The sequence below is a fragment of the Plecotus auritus genome (genome assembly GCF_963455305.1).
Source record: "Plecotus auritus genome assembly, chromosome: X".
Taxonomy (NCBI): Eukaryota; Metazoa; Chordata; class Mammalia; order Chiroptera; family Vespertilionidae; genus Plecotus; species Plecotus auritus.
The window spans coordinates 43,136,622-43,156,955 of NC_137784.1; the positions used below are offsets into that span (position 1 = coordinate 43,136,622).

Consider the following 20,334-nt stretch of genomic DNA (forward strand, 5'->3'; position numbering starts at 1 on the left):
CCCCACCTAAATTTCCAAAAGTATTTAAAATGGCTTACAGGTGTTTAAAATACAAATTAGAAGTTAGAATTAAAAAACAAACAAACAGAATAACAAAAATGAAATCCAGAGTAAGGTTAGTAAAAAAATGATGAATTATCAAAATTTATAATTTGCTGTTAGGAATACGGCACAACCTTTCTTTCAATTTTTTAGTTTTCTGGAAGTTAGTTAAACAATAGAAACCTGATCTGTTACCTAATTCAAGGTAACTTGTAAGACACTATTAATTTTAGTTACTCTTCTTTGGTATCTGGTGATGCATTATTGCTCACTGTAATTCCCCTTCCAGATTTGATGACTGTTTTGTTGATGTGATATTTTAGGTCTCATAAACTTAAGAATGTGTCATCTAACCTCTGGATCATGATCCTCCGAGATGACTAGAGTTATAACAAACGATCTACATATCATTGGGGGCCATCAGTCATTATTTGTATCCTGAATACTTAATGTCTCATAGAGAATGACAAAAATGTTTATAAAGCAGAGACAATGATGTAATTTACAAAGTTCAAATTATTTTCAGAAGTTCCTCAATCCAGACTAGTTTTTAGTTATATGTACTTCCTCAACAAATTTATACTAAAAGTATAATCATAAAAATGCGGTACCTTTCCATAGTTGCACACTCTTGGTGGATAGAAGACCAAAATAGTACAAAACATGGTATCCAGGGTAAATTTGTTGAACTCTTACAAATTTATTCAGGCAAAATATGACTTTCAACTTGTGCTTCCATCTGTAGATAAAGGTTAGGAAGATCTGCTAGGTCAGTGGTCGGCAAACTGTGGCTCGCGAGCCACATGCAGCTCGCGAGCCGCGGTTTGCCGCTCTGTTGACTAATGAGTTTGCCGACCACTGTGCTAGGTTGAGGGAAACAAACAAACTTCTGTTTAGGATATGTATCCTGACTAATTTAGAAGTTAGAAAAACTTCCTTTGGGTGTTATGTCATAAGAATCTCTTGTGCCTACTGCCCTAGGGAAAAAAGGAATATAGCTTTCAGTACCCAGCACAGCTCAATGGGATTGAGAAGTGGCACACAATCCTGAGTTTTCTTATTCAGGAGGTAGGGAGGAAAGTGGGGCTCTACCAAATGTCATAGCATATGAGTTCACTGCCCTAGGGGAAAGAGTTGGATAATTTGCAGCATCAAACATGGCTCTAAAATATTGGGAGAAGACACAAAACCCTGAGGCTTTTTTCACAAGAGAGAGTGAGAGGACAGAAATGTGCACATAGATAAAAAAGAATGAGAGCTTGCCAAATATAGTCTTTAAAGAATGGAAACGGTGTCTGCTTTATTAAAAGTGCAGATACCGATACAAAGCTACAAGAAACACAAGGAATTAGGGAAATATGACACTACCAAAGGGACAAAAGAAATCTCCAGAAACTGACCCTAAAAATAAAGATATATAAATTGCCTGACAAATAATTCAAAATAAACATCTTACAGAAGAACACAGAAAGTTAACTAAATAAAACCAGAAAAACAATATATAAACAAAATGAAATTATCTGACCTACGCTTGGAGTAGTGGCTGCTATGGGGAGAGAACATGTGAGAACAGGCAAACCAACAGGCAACCGTGTAGGCCTGGCATCCACGTGGGCCCAAGCATGACTCCAAGCCTGGGCCTAGGTCCTCAAGTGCAGCCCTAGTGGAGCACAGCCAGGGCCAGAAATTAAGCTAACCAGATATGAGCAGAGACTATGCTGGACTGTCAGAGCCACGGGTGATGGTGCTATGGTTCTGGAACCTGACCCTCCTGGTGGGCACTTATGCTTACCGGGCCTGGGACTTATTCCATTCACCTATGTAAGATTACAAGGGCAAGACAGAGCTAACCCCCCTGGTAATGGATGAGACATTGGGCACCTGGAAACAGTCCTTGGTTTTGACTTCAATACATCTTACCACTATACCTCAAGAGAGATAAAGAGAGAGAGAGAGAAACTATTAACAAAAACATAGAAACATTCATGACTTTAAAAAACTACTTAACTGCGGGAAGCCACCGCTTGCCAATACTGTCATGAGCATGCACCAAGGAACACGGGAGGCTGATGGACCTTGAGCATTAGCAGGGCTGACACTAAGCACTGATTGTTCTTGTTGAGATAGTGGTAGCTTGGACCAATTTCCTGACCTGATAGCCTCCAAGTAAATGTTTACTGGACCTTACTGATCTTTACTGATCTTTATTGAACTTAGAGATGGTCTGTCTGCTACCTGTTTGCCATGCTTTACTGAGAGCAAGATGTGTATCTAAAACTGAATAAAATCAGACAGGACCCAGTTTCAGTGTGTCTCTTCAAGAAAGAGGCTCCACCTGGCCCCCAATGCCTTCTAAATTCATATTTCTTGTATAGTATTTTCATTTGTGCGTTGGCCCCAACTTCAGATCCTGAACCCCACCACAAAGGTCGCGGCACTTAACAAAGTAGGTTTAGAGAGAACATACCTCAACATAATAAAGACCATATATGACAAACCAACAGCTAACATTATACTCAATGGTGAAAAGTTGAAAGCTTTTCTACTAAGATCAGGAAAAAAATAAGACTGCTATTTTTCAGCACTTTTATTCAACATAGTACCAGAAATCCTAGCCACAGAAATTACACAAGAACAAAAAGGCATCCAAATTAGAAAGGAAGTAGTAAAACTCTCACAATTTACAGATAATATGATACTATATAAAAATCCTAAACACTAGACCAAAAAACTATTACAACTAACACATGAATTCAGTAAAGTTGCAAGTACAAAACTAATGTTCAAATATATGTTGCAATTCTATACACTAACACTGAGTTATCATAATGAGAAATTAAGAAAACTATAACATTTATAATTATATACAAATAATTAAATACCTAGGTATAAATTTAAGCAAGGAGATGATAGACCTGTACTGTAAAAACTAAAATAAATTGAAGAGGACACAAATAAACAGAAGGATATATTGTGCTCATGGATTTGAGGATGAATATTGTTAAAATTTCCATACTCCCCAAATAAATCTATAGAGTCAATACAATACCTATCACAATGCCAATGAACTACTTGTCAAAAATAGAATAAATAATAGAAAATTTTAATGGAACCACAAAAGTCATCAAATAGCCAAAGTAATCTTGAGAATGAAGAACAAAGCTTAAGACATCACAGTACCTGATTATAAACTATACTGAAAATATATACTATCTAATAAAAGAGTAACATGCAAATTAACCATCACTCTGCTACACCCACAAGCCACGCCCACCAGGCATGCCCACCAGCCAATCAGATCGAATATGCAAAGAAACCCAACCAAGATGGCTATGGCCACAGAGAGCAGGAGGGAGGCTTGGGTTTCCCTGGCAATGGAGGAAGCCAAGCTTTCTGCCTGCCCTTGCCGGCCTAGTCCTCCACTCAAGGCTACAAAGTTTCAATGATAGAAGATACATAAACCCAAATAGAAATGGCGGCAGCCACGGAGCTGGAAAGAGCAGGAGGCTAGGGTTTCCCTGGGCGATGGAGGAAGCCAAGCTTTCCACCACCCTGGCTGGCCCAGGCCTCCGCTTAAAGCTACAAAGTTTCAATTACATAAATCTCCCCAAAAATGGCTGCCGCCACGGAGCAAGCAGAAGGCTTGGCTCCGTTCCAGGCTACAAAGTTTCAATTGTAGAAGATAAATATACCGCAGATACCAGGGCCTCCACTTGGGTCACCAGGGGGCATGGCCGGCCTGCAAACCACCACAGGCCCCTTGCCCAGGCCGTCCATGCCCCAAGAGAACCCCCACCCTGATCCGGGACACCCTTCAGGGCAAACCAGCTGGCCCCCACCGTGCACCAGGCCTCTATCCTATCTAATAAAAGAGTAATATGCAGATTGACCATCACTCCAACACACAAGAGGCTGCCCCCATGTGGTCAAAGATCCTGCCCCCATGTGGATACAAGATGGCCACCACAAGATGGCCTGCAAGGGAGGGCAGTTGGGAGGGACCAGGCCTGCAAGGGAGGGCAGTTGGGGGCGATCAAGCCTGCAGGGGAGAGCAGTTGGGGGCAACAAGGCCTGCAGGGAAAGGCAGTTAGGAGGGACCCAGGCCTGCAGGGGAGAGAAGTTAGGGGTGACCAGGCCTGCAGGGGAGGGCAGTTAGGGGTGACCAGGCTGGCAGGAGACGGCAGTTAGGGGTGACCAGGCTGGAGAAGGTGCAGGATGGGCTGAGGGACACACACACCACCGTGCACGAATTTCGTGCACTGGGCCTCTAGTAATAATATAAACAACATGGCACTGGAATGAAAAACATATAATAGATCAACATAACAGAGTGTGTTTTAATTTTTATCATGTAAATGTCCAGAAATGGAATTGCTGGGTCATATGGTAGTTCTATTTTTAATTTTTTGTTATTATATATTTTTATTGTTTAAAATATTACATATATTAGTACATATATCTCTTTTTTTTCCCCATTGACCTTCCCCCAGCCTCCTGTACCCACTGTCGCATGCGCTCATCCCACTCCCCCAGTGTCTTGTGTCCATTGGTGTGCTTCTATGCATGCATACAAGTCCTTTGATTGATCTATTTCCCTCCCTCATCAACACTCCCCAGCCTTCCCGCTGTAATTTGACAGTCTGTTCGGTGCTTTACTGCCTCTGTATCTATCTTTTCGTTCATCAGGTTATAATGTTCTTTATTTTCCATAACTGAGTGAGATGATGTGGTATTTTTCTTTCATTGCCTGGATTATTTCACTTAACATAATGCTCTCCAGGTCCATTCATGCTGCTGCAAATGGTAACAATTCCTTCTTTTTTATAGCAGCATAGCATTCCATTGTGTAGATGTACCATAGTTTTCTAATCCACTCATCTGCTGATGGGCATTTAGGCTGTTTCCAATCTTAGCTATGGTGAATAGTACTGCTATGAACATAGGGGTACATATACCCTTTCTAATTGGTGTTTCTAGTTTCTTGGGATATATTCCTAAAAGTGGGTTTACTGGGTCAAATGGGAGCTCAATTTTTATTTTTTTGAGGAAACTCCATACTGTTCTCCACAGTGGCTGCACCAGTCTGCATTCCCACCAGCAGTGCACCAGGGTTCCTTTTTCTCCACATCCTCCCCAGCACTTGTCCTTTGTTGATTTGTTGATGGTTGCCATTCTGACAGGTATGAGATGGTACCGCATTGTCGTTTTGATTTGCATCTCTCAGATAATTAGTGACTTTGAGCATGTTTTCATATGTCTCTTGGCCTTCCTTCTGTCTTCTTTCGAAAAGATTCTATTTAGGTCCTTTGCCCATTTTTTTATTGGATCATTTATCTTCCTTTTATTAAGTTATATAAGTTCCCTGTAGATGTTGGAGATTATCAGTGATAAGATTTGCAAATATGTTCTCCCATACAGTGGGCTTCCTTGTTGCTTTGTTGATGCTTTCTTTTGCTGTGCAAAAGCTTTTTATTTTGATGTAGTCCCATTTGTTTATTTTCTCTTTGGCTTCCATTGCCCTAGGAGAAGTATCAGTGAAGTTCTTTCGGCATATGTCTGAGATTTTGCTGGCTGTGGATTCCTCTAGTATTTTTATGGTTTCCCGTCTTATGTTTAAATCCTGTATCAAATTTGAGTTTATTTTTGTGTATGGTGTAAGTTGGTGATCTAGTTTCATTTTTTTTTTGCATGTATCTGTCCAATTTCCCCAACAACATTTATTGAAGAGATTGTCTTCACTCCATTGTATGTTCATGCCTCCTTTGTCAAATATTAATTGGGCATAGTGGTTTGGGTCGATATCTGGATTCTCTATTCTATTCCATTGGTCGATATGTCTGTTCTTGTGCCAATACCAGACTGTTTTGAGAACAGTGGTTTGGTAATATAGCTTGAAATCTGGTATTGAGATCCCACCTACTTTGTTCTTCTTTCTAGGATTGCTGCGGCTATCCGGAGTCCTTTTTTATTCCAGATGAATTTTTGGAGAGTTCTTTCTAGGTCTGTGAAATATGCCGTTGGTATTTCAGTGGGGAGTGCAATCAATCTATAGATTGCTTTGGGTAGTATGGACATTTTAATGATGTTGGTTCTACCAATCCATTAACATGGTATGTTATTCCATCTGTTTACGTCTTCCTCTATCTCTTTTTTCAGTGTCCTGTAGTTTTCCGCGTATAGGACTTTTACCTCCTTGGTTATAGGACTTTTACCTCCTTGGTTAAGTTTATTCCTAGGTATCTTAATTTTTTGGTGCGATGGTAAATGGGATTGTTTTTTTAGTCTCTCTTTCTGTAAGTTCACTATTGGTGTATAGAAATGCCATAGATTTCTTGGCGTTAATTGTGTATCCTGCTACATTGCTGAATTCATTTATTAAGTCTGTTAGTTTTTTGATGGAGTCTTTCGGGTTTTTTTATGTACAATATCATGTCATATGCAAATAAGGACAGTTTTCCTTCTTCTTTTCCAAATTGGATGCCTTTTATTTCTTCTTCTTCTCTAATTGCAATGGTTAGTACTTCCAGTACTATGTCGAACAGGAGTGGTTAGAGTGGGCATCCTTGTCTTGTTCCTGTTCTTAGGGGAAATGGTTTTAGTTTTTGCCCATTGTGTATGATGTTAGCTGTGGGTTTATCATATATAGCTTTTATTATGTTGAAATATGATCCTTATCTTCCCACTTTGCCGAGAGTTTTTATCAAGAAAGGGTGTTGGATTTTGTCAAATGCTTTTTCTGCGTTAATTGATATGACTCTGTGATTTTTATCTCTCAATTTGTTTATGTGATGTGATGTATCACGTTTATTGATTTGCGGATATTGTACCATCCTTGCATTCCTGGGATAAATCCTACTTGGTCATGGTATATGATCTTTCTGATGTACTGCTGGATCTGATTTGCTAGAATTTTGTTGAGGATTTTGGCATCTACATTCATAAGGGATATTGGCCTATAATTCTCTTTCCTTGTGTTGTCTTTATCCAGTTTTGGTATTAGGGTGATGCTGGTTTCATAGATTAAGCTTGGAAGTGTTCCTTCCTCTTGAATTTTTTTGGAATAGTCTGAGGAGGATAGGTTGTAGTTCTTCCTTGAATGTTTGGTAAAACTCTCCTGTGAAGCCGTCTGGCCCCAGGCTTTTGCTTGATGGAAGCTTTTTGATGACTGCTTCAATTTCGTCCATAGTTACTGGCATATTGAGTTGTTTAGATTCTTCCTGATTGAGTTTTGGAAGGTTATATTTTTCTAGGAATATGTCCATTTCCTCCAGGTTGTCTAGTTTGTTGGAATAGAGTTATTCGTAGTATTTTTTAACAATCCTTTATATTTCGGCGGGATCTGTTGTTATTTCACCTCTTTCATTTCTGATTTTGTTTATTTGCATCCTCTCTCTTTGCTTCTTGGTGAGCCTGGCTAGAGGTTCATCAATCTTGTTTATCCTTTCAAAGAACCAGCTCTTGGTTTTGTTGATCTTTTGTATTGTTTCTTTGGTCTCTATGTCGTTTTTCTCCACTTTGATCTTTATTCTTTCCTTCCTTCTGCTTACACTGGGCTTTTCTTGTTGCTCTCATTCTAATGCTTTGAGTTGTAGGGTTAGGTAATTTATTACCATTGTTTCTTGTTTTCTGCAGTAGGCTTGTAGAGCTCTGAACTTCCCTCTCAAGACTGCTTTCGCTGTGTCCCATAGATTTTGGATTGTAGTGTTTTCATTGTCATTTGTTGCCATGATGTTTTTTATTTCTTCCTTGATATCTCTGGTAACCCAGCCATTGTTTAATAGCATGCTGTTTAGTATCCATGTGTTTGATTTCTTTGGGTTGTTTTTATTGTAGTTGATTTACAGTTTTATGCCACTGTGGTCTGAGAAGATGCTTGATATGATTTCTATCTTCTTGAATTTGAAGAGTCTTTGCCTATGTCCAAACATACGGTCTATCTTTGAAAACGACCCATGTGCACTTGAGAAGAATGTATATTCTGAAGCTTTGGGGTGAAATGTTCTGAAGATGTCAATTAATTCTATCTAGTCTAGTGAGTCATTTGGAATTTATGTTTCTTTGCTGATGTTTGTTTAGAGGATTTGTCCCATGGTGATAGTGGGGTATTAAAGTCTCCTACTATGATTGTATTGCTGTCAATCTCTCCCTTGATATCCTGCAGGAGGTTTTTTTATGTATTTGGGTGCTCCTGTATTGGGTGCATATATGTTTACCAGAGTTATTTCTTCTTGTTGGATTGCTCCCTTTAGTATTATGAAGTGGCCTTCCTTATCTCTTGTTATGTCCTTCACTTTGAGATCTAATTTGTCAGATATAAGTATTGGTACTCCAGATTTTTCTTCATTTCCATTCGCCTGGAAAACCTTTTTCCATCCCTTCACCCTCAGTCTGTGTGTGTCTCTTTTTCGGAGGTGGGTTTCTTGTAGACAGCAGATATATGGGTCATGTTTTCTTATCCAATCCGTTACACTATGTCGTTTGATTGGGGCATTTAATCCATTTACATTTAAAGGTATTATTGATAGGTGCTTATTTGTCTCCATTTTTATTCTTTACCCCTGTTTTCCTTCTTCACTTCCTATTTCTTTTTATTTTTATTTTACAGCAGACCCTTTAGCATTTCTTGCATTGCTGGTTTGGTGGTATTAAACTCCCTTAGTACATTTATGTCTGTGAAGCTCCTGATTTCACCTTCAGTTATGATTGATAGCCTTGCTGGGTACAGTATTCTTGGATTCAGACCCTTCCTTTGCATGACTTTGTATATTTCATTCCATTCCCTTCTGGCCTGATGAGTTTCTGTCCAGAAATCAGTTGTTAGTCTGAAGGGGGTTACTTTGTGTGTAACTTTCTGTCTCTCTCTTGCCACTTTTAAGATTCTTACCTTGTTATTGGTGTTTGCCAATTTAATTATAATGTGCCTTTGCATCGTACTTTTGGGGTTCATTTTGCTTGGGGCTCTGTGAGCTTCTTGGATTTGTGTGGGTTTTTTCTTCCCTATATCAGGGAAGTTTTCTGTCTTTATTTCTTCAAACAGGTTTTCTATTCCTTGCTCAGTTTCCTTTCCTTCTAGAACCCCTATTATGTGGATGTTGTTTCTTTTTTGTGTTGTCCCAAAGTTCCCTTAGGCTCTCCTCCTGCTTTTTAATTTTTTTTTCTAGAAGCTGCTTTACTTGGGTATTTTTTCCTGCCTTGTCTTCTAGCTCACTAATGTGGCCCTCTGCTTCTTCTAGTCTACTCTTGATGCATTCTATTGAGTTCTTTACAGCAGAAATGTCATTTTTCATTTACTCTTGATTCTTACTCATATTGTCGAATTTGTCTTCCATTCTTTTCAGCTACCTTATGACCATTTCTCTGAATTGTTTCTCTGGATGGTTGGCTGCCTCAATTTCGTTTACTTCCTTTTCTGGTGATGCCTGCTTTTCTTTCATATGTGGGCTGTTTCTTTGTCTCCCCATGGTCTCTCTTCTCCGGATGTCTCGTTATGTAGTTCTCTCTCTCCTTATCCCAGGTGAAATCTGACCTTTCCGTGGTGTAGTGTAAAGCTCCTCTGAATCTGCTTGTTTGCCCCAATTGGGGAACGGTGTTCTGGGGCTCGCAGCTGTTCAGTGGGTGCTGCATTTGTGAATTTTCAGGCTTCTAATAAGCTACACTTTCCCTTTCAAGATGGCACAGTCTCCGCATCCGAGCCCATAGGTCTTGCAGGGGACCCAGCTGCAGCGGGGGCTGCCCTGTCAGTGGAACCCAGTCTAGCAGTCCCCCACCTTCTCCTGGAGTTTAGCTGTCCCTTAACTTGCCAACAAACACTCCTCGTGCGACCCTCAGCCATACTTTCTTTCTGCTCTGGGACAAGGCTCAGAACAGATCTGTCTATTCCGCCGCCATTTTTCTCCCTTGGGATTGCTTTTTTAGTCTCTCTTTCGGTAAGTTGACTATTGGTGTATAGAAATGCCATTGATCTTGGCCTTAATTTTGTATCCTGCTACATTGCCGAATTCATTTATTAAGTCGATTAGTTTTTTCTGGAGTCTTTCGGGTTTTTTCATGTACAATATCATGTCATCTGCAAATAAGGACAGTTTTCCTTCTTCTTTTCCAATTTGGATGCCTTTTGTTTCTTCTTCTTCTCTAATTGCAATGGTTAGTACTTCCAGTACTATGTCGAACAGGAGTGGTGAGAGTGGGCATCCCTGTCTTGTTCCTGTTCTTAGGGGAAATGGTTTTAGTTTTTGCCCATTGAGTATGATGTTGGCTCTGGGTTTGTCATATATGGCTTTTATTATGTTGAGGTATGATTCTTCTATTCCCACCTTGTTGTAAGTTTTTATAAAGAAAGGGTGTTGTATTTTGTCAAATGCTTTTTCTGCATCAATTGATATGACTATGTGATTTTTATCTCTCAATTTGTTTATGTGATGTATCACGTTTATTGATTTGTGGATATTGTACCATCCTTGCATTCCTGGGATAAATCCTACTTGGTCATGGTGTATGTTCTTTCTGATGTACTGCTGGATCTGATTTGCTAGAAATTTGTTGAGGATTTTAGCATCTATGCTCATGAGGGATATTGGCCTGTAATTCTCTTTCATTGTGTTGTCTTTATCAGTTTTTGGTATTAGGGTGATGCTGGATTTATATAAGGAGCTTGGAAGTGTTCCTTCCTCTTGAAATTTTTGGAATAGTCTGAGGAGGATAGGTTTTTGATGTTTCCTGAATGTTTGGTAAAACTCCCCTGTGAAGCCATCTGGCCCTGGACTTTTGTTTGCTGGAAGTTTTTTGATGACTGCTTCAATTTCTTCAATAGTTATTGGCCTATTGAGATGTTTAGATTCTTCCTGATTGAGTTTTGGAAGGTTATATTTTTCTAGGAATATGTCCATTTCCTAGACAACAAGTTGTCCACTTTGTTGGAATAGAGTTGTTCATAATATTTTTTAACAATCCTTTGTATTCCGGTGGGGTCTGTTGTTATTTCCCCTCTTTCATTTCTGATTTTGTTCATTTGCATCCTCTCTCTTCACTTCTTGGTGAGCCTGGCTAGAAGTTCCTCAATCTTGTTTATCCATTCAAAGAACCAGCTCTTGGTTTTGTTGATCTTTTGTATTGTTGTTTTTTTTTTTGGTCTCAATGTCGTTTATCTCACCTCTGATCTTTATTCTTTCCTTCCTTCTGCCTACACTGGGCTTTTCTTGTTGCTCTCTTGCTAGCTGTTTAAGTTGTAGGGTTAGGTCATTTATTACCATTGTTTCTTGTTTTTTGCAGTAGGCTTGTAGACCTATAAACTTCCCTCTCAAGACTGCTTTCGCTGTGTCCCATAGATTTTGGATTGTTGTGTTTTCATTGTCATTTGTTTCCATGATGTTTTTTATTTCTTCTTTGATCTCTCTGGTAACCCGGTCATTGTTTAATGACATGCTCTTTAGTCTCCATGTGTTTGATTTTTTTGTATTGTTTTTATTGTAGTTGATTTCCAGTTTCATGCCACTGTGGTTTGAGAAGATGCTTGATATAATTTCTATCTTCTTGAATTTGAAGAGACTTTGCCTATGACCCAATATATGGTCCATTTTGAAAATGATCCATGTGCACTTGAGAAGAGTGTATGTTCTGTGGCTTTGGGGTGAAATGTTCTGAAGATGTCAATTAATTCCATCTGATCTAGTGAGTCATTTAGGATTGATGTTTCCTTGCTGATATTTTGTTTAGAGGATTTGTCCAATGGTGATAGTGGTTTATTAAAGTCCCCTACTATGATTGTATTGCTTTCAATCTCTCCTTTGATATCTTCCATGAGTTTTTTTTTATGTATTTGGGTGCTCCTGCATTGGGTGCATATACATTTACCAGAGTTATTTTTTCTTGTTGGACTGTTCCCTTTAGTATTATGAAGTGGCCTTCCTTACCTCTTGTTATGTCCTTCACTTTGAGATCTAATTTGTCATATTTAAGGATTGCTACCCCAGCTTTTTTTTTCATTTCCATTCACCTTGAAAATCCTTTTTCCATCCCTTCACCCTCAGTCTGTGTGTGTCTCTTTTTTGGAGGTGGGTTTCTTTTAGACAGCAGATATATGGGTCATGTTTTCTTATCCAATCCGTTACTCTATGTCTTTTTATTGGGGCTTTTAATCCATTTACATTTAAAGTTATTATTGATAGGTGCTGATTTGTCTCCATTTTTATTCTTTACCACTGTGTTCCTTCTTCGCTTCCTATTTCTTTTGTTTAACAGCAGACCCTTTAGCATTTCTTGCATTGCTGGTTTGGTGGTAATAAATTCCCTTAGTACTTTTTTTTCTGTGAAGCTCTTGTTTTCACCTTCAATTTGATTGATAGCCTTTCTGGGTACAGTATTCTTGCATTCAGACCCTTCTTTTGCATGACTTTCTATATTTCATTCCATTCCTTTTTGACCTGATGAGTTTCTTTTGAGAAATCAGTTGCTAGTCTGAAGGGGGTTCTTTGTAGGTAACTTTCTGTCTCTCTCTGGCCGCTTTTAATATTCTTACTTTGTCTTTGGTATTTGCCAATTTAATTATTAATATGCCTTGGTGTCGGTCTTTTGGGATTCATTTTGCTTGGGACTCTTTGAGCTTCTTGGATTTGCATGATTTTTTTCTTCCCTATATCAGGGAAGTTTTCTTTTTTTAAAAAAATTATATTTTATTGATTTTTTACAGAGAGGAAGGAAGAGGGATAGATAGTCAGAAACATCGATGAGAGAGAAACATCGGTCAGCTTCCTCTTGCACACCTCCTACTGGGGATGTGCCCCCAACCAAGTTATATGCCCTTGACCGGAATCGAACCCTGGACCTTTCAGTCCACAGGCTGACGCTCTATCCACTGAGCCAAACCGGTTTTGGCAGGGAAGTTTTCTGTCATTATTTCTTCAAACAGGTTTTCTATTCCTTGCTCAGTTTCCTTTCCTTCTGGAACCCCTATTATGCGGATGTTGCTTTGTTTCATGTTGTCCCAAAGTTCCCTTAGGCTCTCCTCCTGCTCTAAACTTTTTTTTTTCTAGAAGTTGCTCGACTTGGGTATTTTTTCCTGCCTTGTCTTCTAGCTCACTGATGTGGTCCTCTGCTTCTTCTAGTCTACTCTTGATGCTTTTTATTGAGTTCTTTACAGCAGCGATGCCATTTTTCATTTCTTCTTGGTTCTTCTTCATTTGCTCTTGGTTCTTACACATATTGTAGAATTTGTCTTCCAGTCTTTTCAGCCACCACTTCTTATGACCATTTCTCTGAATTCTTTCTCTGGCAGGTTGCTTTCCTCCATTTTATTTACTTCCTTTTATGGTGATGCCTGCTTTTCTTTCATATGCGGGCTGTTTCTCTGTCTCTTCATGGTCTCTCTTCTCCAGATGTGTGGTTATGTAGTGTTCTCTCTCCTTTCTATGGTGCAGTGTATAGTCCTCTGAATCCGTGTGTTTGTGCCTATTGGGGACCAGTGTTCTGGGGTTCATAGCTGTTCGGTGGGTACCGTAGTTGTAGATTTTCAGGTTTCCGATAACATCCACTTTCCCTTTTAAGATGGCGCGGTCTCCACATCTGAGCCGGTCACTCCAGGAGGGAACCCAGCAGTAGTAGGGGCTGCCCGGTCAGGGGAGCCCCTTCCAGCAGTCCCCCACCGTCTCCTGTTGTATAGGTGTCCCTCAACTCACACAAACTCTCCCGATGGGACCTTCACCTGTTCTTTCTGTCTGTTTCGGGACAAGGCTCTGGGCACGTCTGTCTATTCCACCGCCATTTTTTCCTTCCTCATCTATTTTTAATTTTTTGAGGAACTTTCATACAGTTTTCCATTGTGGCTGCACCATTTTACACTCCAACCAACAGTGTATGAAAGCCAACAAAGACCAGAAATAAATTCATGCTTATATGGCCAATTAACCTGACAAGGGATGCAAGACTATACAATGGGAAAATAACAGTCTCTTCAATAAATGATGCTTGGAAATCTGGGTAGATACATGCAAAACATGTATCTGCACTACTTTCTTACACCATATAAAAAATAAACTCAAATGGATTAAAACCTGAATATAAGACATGAAACCTTAAATCTCCTACAAAAAAACATAGGCAATAAACTTTTTGTTGGTGTTAGGAATATTTTATTTGGATAGATATACCTAGGTAAGGCTGAATAAAAAGCAAAAATAAACAAATGGGATCCCAAATATATAAAAAACTCACACGACTCAACATATAAAAACACACAAAAATAAAAATGGGCAAATGACCTGAAGAGACATTTCTCCAAAGAAGACATGCAGATGCTCAAATGAAATCTAAATTAGGTACATCACTAGTCATCATAAAAACACAAATCAAAATCGTAATGAGATAATACCTCACACCTGTGAGAATGGCTGTACTTAAAAAGTTAACAAATAGGAGAAGAAAATGTGGCAAAATAGGGAGAAGTGTAGTGCACCTCGTTCCAGGGCCAGACCGGAAAGCGACTAAATAGGAGACCATCCACCCATAATGAACAAATTAGATACAGCTGAAGAGCCATTTATCAATAAGGAAGGGTAGAAGATGACTGGAGAATGGTAAGAACAAGTGTCTGGGCAGTAGAGGGCCCCATGGCCACCGGGCCAAGAGGGTGAAGTGGAAGCTGAATTGCACCAAAGCCACATTCCTTGGCAACAGACATAACACCAAACTGACAAAAGGAAAATCCACAGGGCAGCTGGCACTCAGGGAATATAGACCTAAGACCACAGCTACAAAAGACTCTACCCAGACAAGCACCCTGAATTTTTCTCCCTCCTCTCTTGCTCTTTTCTTCTCCTAATGTTTGAATTAGTTTCACTTCATAAATTCAGGCCTACCTGCTCTCTCCTTTTTAAAAAAATAATTAATCAATCAATCAATTAATTAATTAATTAATTTTTTTTTTCTGTTCCACTCATTCTTTTTCTCTCTCCTCTATACTAAACCACGGTCCTTCCCCTATTTATCCAATTCCTTAACCTTATTTTCTGTATTTAAGATCTGCCTCTCAGATTCTTTCCCTCCACCTTTTCTGGGTGTTCTTTGTTTGTGCTTTTTGGTTTAATTTTTTGTTTCATTGTGTTTTCTCCCCATATTGTTTCTTTTCTTTCTTTTTCTATCTCTTTCCTTTTCTTTTTCTTTCTTTTCTGGATATCTTTTCTTGTTACCAGTTTTGCTCTTTTTTCCCTCTTAATTTTCTTTTCTATGGTGGTCATTTTTATTGAGGTTATAGGTACCTTGTGTACATTTTTGTTCTGTTCCTTTTTGTCATGTTGTGTCGTGTTGTATTTTGTGTTGTTCAGTTAGCACCTCCACAATGTTTGGCATGACATGGTAGGGATCAAGCCATATAATTAGACACCCTGAGAGAATACTCCATGCACAGATGGGACAATAACATTCAAGACACAACTACATCAGGAAACACAAATATTTCAAGTAGGGTGCCTCCCTAGCACTCCCAGCCCAGGATACCTGAGATACTGGACCACTAAAACCCACAAAACATCTACTCCATAAGACCAATTCAAAAATCGGGATGGCATGTCAGTTTGATCTAATACATAGAAATATAAGGAACAGCAAAAATGGTGAGACAAAAAAATAATCTCCAAATGAAAGAAAATGAGGACTCACCACAAAAGGAACTAAATGAAATAGAGGCAAGCAGTTTGTCAGAGAAAGAATTCAGAGTAATGGTTATAGGATGATCAAATGCTGGGATAGGAAATTCACCAACATGTGTAAGAACCAAGAGGAAATGAAGAATGACATAGCTGAAATAAAGAACACAATGGAAGGTTTCAACAGTAGACTAGAAGAAGCTGAGGACCAAATCAGCGTGTTAGAAGACAAGGTAGATAAAAACATCCAAGCAGAGCAGCAACTGGAAAAAAAATTAAAAAGCAGGAAGAGTCTAAGGGAGCTCTGGGACAACACTAAATGAAACAACATCTACATAATATGCATACCAGAAGGAGAGGAAGCTGAGCAAGGAATAGAAAACTGTTTGAAGAAATAATGACAGAAAACTTCCCTGATTCTGGGAAAAAGAAAATAAAGCTCACACAAGTCCAAGAAGCACAGAGAGTCCTGAACAAAATGAACCGCAAAAGACCAACACCAAGACACATCATAATTAAATTGGCAAACATCAATGACAACGTAGGAATGTTAAGGGCTACAAGAGAGAGACAGAAAGTTACCTACAAGGGGTCTCACATTAGACTATAAACTGATTTCTCAACAGAAATTCAACAGGCCAGAAGAGAATGCAATGAAGTATACAAAGTGATGCAAAGCAAGGGACTGAATCCAAGAATACCCTATTCAGCAAGGCTATCATTCAAAATTAAAGGGGAAATTAGGAGCATCATAGAAAAAAAGGCTAATGGAGTTTATTACCACCAAGCCAGCAATGCAAGAATGCTAAAGGGACTGTTGTAAAAAGAAGAAATATAAATGGAGATGGGAACACAGACATAAAGAATAAAAATGGCAATAAACAAGTACCTATCAATAATAACGTTAAATGTAAATGGATTAAATACTGCAATAAAAAAAAACATAGGGTGGCTGAATGGATAAGAAACCATGACCCATATATGTGCTGTCTACAGGAGACCCACCTCAGAACAAAGGACTCACACAGAGTGAAAGTGAAGGGATGGAAAACATTTTTTTTTTCAGACAAATGGAAATTAAAAAAATTCAGGGGTAGCAATAGTTAGATCTGACAAAATTGACCTCAAAGTGAAGGCCATACAAGAGATAAGAAGGGCCACTTCAGAATACTAAAGGGATTGATTCAACAAGAGGATATAATTCTGGAAAATGTATATGCACCCAAAACAGGAGCACCCAAATACATAAAAATCTGGAAGATATCCAAGGAGAGATAGAAAGCAATATAATCATAGTAGGGGACTTTAATACTCCACTGACATCACTGGATAAATCCTCTAGACAAAAAAAAAAAATCAGCAAAGAAACAGCAATCCTAAATGATTCAATAGATCAGATAGAATTAATTGACATCTTCAGAACATTTTACCCCAAAGCTAAGGAATATACATTCTTCTCAAGTGAAAATGGAACATTTTCAAAGATAGACCACATATTAGGATACAGGTTAAGTCTCTATAAATTCAAGAAGACTGAAATCATATCAAGCATTTTCTCAGATCACAATGGCATAAAATTAGAAATCCACTACAATAAAAAAATCAAACAGTTGTTTAACAGCATGCTATTAAACAATGAATGGATTACCAAACAGATAAAAAAAAAGAAATAAAAAACATACTGGAAACAAATGACAATGAAAACACAATAATCCAAAACCTATGGGAACAATGAAAGCAGTCCTGAGAGTGAAGTTTTTAACACTACAGGCCTACCTTAAAAAAAACAACAAAAACTGGTAATAAGTTTTCTAACCTTACAACTTTAGGAACTAAAAATAGAACAACAAGAAAAGCCCAGAGTACGAAGATGGAAGGGAATAATAATCAGAGTGGAAATAAATGACATAGAGACATTCCCCCCCAAAAAAATACCAAAGATCAATAAAACCAAGAGCTGGTTTTTTGAAAGGATAGACAAGATTAATTAACCTCTAGCCAGGGTCACCAAGAAACAAAGAGAGAGTACCCATATAAAATCAGAAATGAAAGAGGTGAAGTAACAACAGACCCCACCGAAATACAAAGGATTGAAAAAAATACTATGTACAACTCTATTCAAACAAACTGGACAACCTAGACATAATGGACATATTCCTAGAAAAATACAATCTTCCAAAACTCAATTAGGAAGAATCAGAAAACTTGAATAGGCCTATAACTACCAATGAATTTGAAATAGTAATAAAAAAACTTCCAGCAAACAAAAGCCCTGCTCTGGATGGCTTCACATGGGAGTTTTACCAAACATTCAAGGAGAAACTAACACTGATCCTCATCAGACTATTCCAAAAAATTCAAAAGGAAGGAACATTTCCAAGCTCTTTCTATGAAGCCAGAATTACCCTAATTCTAATACCAGGTAAAAACACTACAAAGAAAATTACAGGCCAATATCCCTGATGAACATAGATGCTAAACTCCTGAACTAAATATTAGCAAATTGCATCCAGAAATACATTAAAAAGATCATATACCATGACCACGTGAGATTTATTCTGGAGATGCAAGGTTGGTACAATATTTGCAAATCAGTAAATGTGATACATCACATAAACAAATTGAGAGACAAAAACCACATGATCATATCAATTGATGCAGAAATAACATTTGACAAAATCCAATACCCCTTTTTGATAAAAACTCTCAGCAAAGTGGGAATAAAGGGATCATACCTCAACATAATAAAAGCCTCATATGACAAACCTATAGCCAACATCATACTCAATAGGCAAATACTAAAATCATTTCCCCTAAGAACAGGACCAAAACAGGATGCCAATTTTCACCACTCCTATTCGACATAGTATTGGAAGTGCTAGCCATAGCAGTCAGACAAGAAGAAATAAATGTATACAAATTGGAAAAGAAGTAAAACTGACATTATTTGCAGTTTACATAATATTGTACATAGAAATCCCTAAAAACTCCATTAAAAAAACTAGATTTAATAAATGAATTCAGCAATGAAGCAGGATACAAAATTAACACCTAATAATTTATGGTTTTTAAATTTTTTAAAAATATATTTTGTTGATTTTTTACAGAGGAAGGGAGAGGGATAGAGAGTTAGAAACATAGATGAGAGAGAAACATCGATCAGCTGCCTCCTGCACACCCCCTACTGGGGATGTTCCCGCATCCAAGGTACATGCCCTTGACCAGAATCGAACCTGGGACCCTTCAGTCTGCAGGCCAACGCTCTATCCACTGAGCCAAACCGATTAGGGCTCCATGACATTTTTATACACAAATAAAGAACTCACAGAAATAGAAACTAAAAAAGCAATCCCATTTACCACTGCAACAAAAATATTAAGATACCTAGGAATAAACTTAACTAAGGAGATAAAAGACCTTTACTCTGAAAACTACAGGATGCTGAAAAATGAGATAGGGGAAGATATACACAAGTGGAAGAATTCAACAAAGGGCCCAGCATGAGAGCCCATCCATGGAGTCTGGTATACTTCTAGTACCATCTGCAAGTTTTCTATTAATCTAGGTTCAGAAAGAGTACCCATATCCACCAGTAAATTATACTAGGGGGCAGATAAGGCTCTTGAACCACCTTTTTTCTACACATGACCCTTATCATATTTGGTAGTAGAGGAAGAGGAGGATGTGGGTGGCATGACTTCATGAAAAGAAAACAGGAGCATCCCTAGTTCTTCTAGAAAAAAAACTGTTATTAGTTGAGAAGTGTCAGTTAAACAACTTTCCGTCTCTAAGTGGCATATGTGAGTCAGCGTGTACTTAGGAGAACATTCCCAATGCCCCCCTGCAAGGCCAGAATAGATCATAGCTCTTGGAAGGAATACCTTATCTCAGGTTTTGACCATGCTTTGGAGGTGCCTTGCTTGGTCTCTTTCTTTCCCAGCAACCTATCTCTTGGATACATTAAGACACCATCTTACACCTTCAAAGGCAAACCATAAATCCACTCAAACTAAATATTTTTCTGTCTCAAAACTCTTTCTATCCTCCTAGGAATTTCTTATAACTTAGGGTTTTGGCCTGATTCAACACTCTAGGCTGAATAAGGATTAGCAAATATGTATCACTGAACCTTCTGTGATGCCGTTGTGAAGGAGCAAGTCCTTCAAACCCTATAAGCTGGCCCTATCCTTCCCTGTAGGGAGCGGCTCTAGAGTTAAGCCTTGGATTGACCTGTGGCAGAGCCACAAACAAGTCCCAGCTTAGAGGGCAGAGCCTTCTTAGCATAATTAAGCTTGACCTTATGATGCTCCCTAGATCCTTCCTAGGTAGCTAATGGGCTGTGGGAGGTGTAGCAAGTGCTGCCAAACCAAATGAAACTCACAAGAACCTTGTAACTATGTTGACCAGCTCCTTGTTTGTCTCTGACTATAAAATAAAGCCTCAGCTTTCTGGCTGGATCCCTCTCTTGAAGTCAGATGTCATATTTATCCATGCAAATTTCTTTGGCAATATGTCTCTATTTCATCTCTATCCAAAGTCCTTACCATGGCCTATAAGGCACCACATGAAATTTTTCTTTGCTACCTATCTATCCTCATCATCTATCACTTTCCCCTTCACCTAGTGCCTTCCAGCTGTAATGGCCATCTCACTGTTC

General features: G+C 38.6%; 1 protein-coding gene across 1 annotated transcript in view; it reads right to left on the reverse strand.

Annotated features, from left to right (window-relative positions):
- LOC308239277 (vascular endothelial growth factor receptor kdr-like) overlaps positions 1-20,334 on the reverse strand; it is a gene marked incomplete at both ends in the record, with an annotated part of 686,009 nt that overhangs the window by 251,279 nt on the left and 414,396 nt on the right. The gene's annotated exons all lie outside the window — the stretch shown is intronic.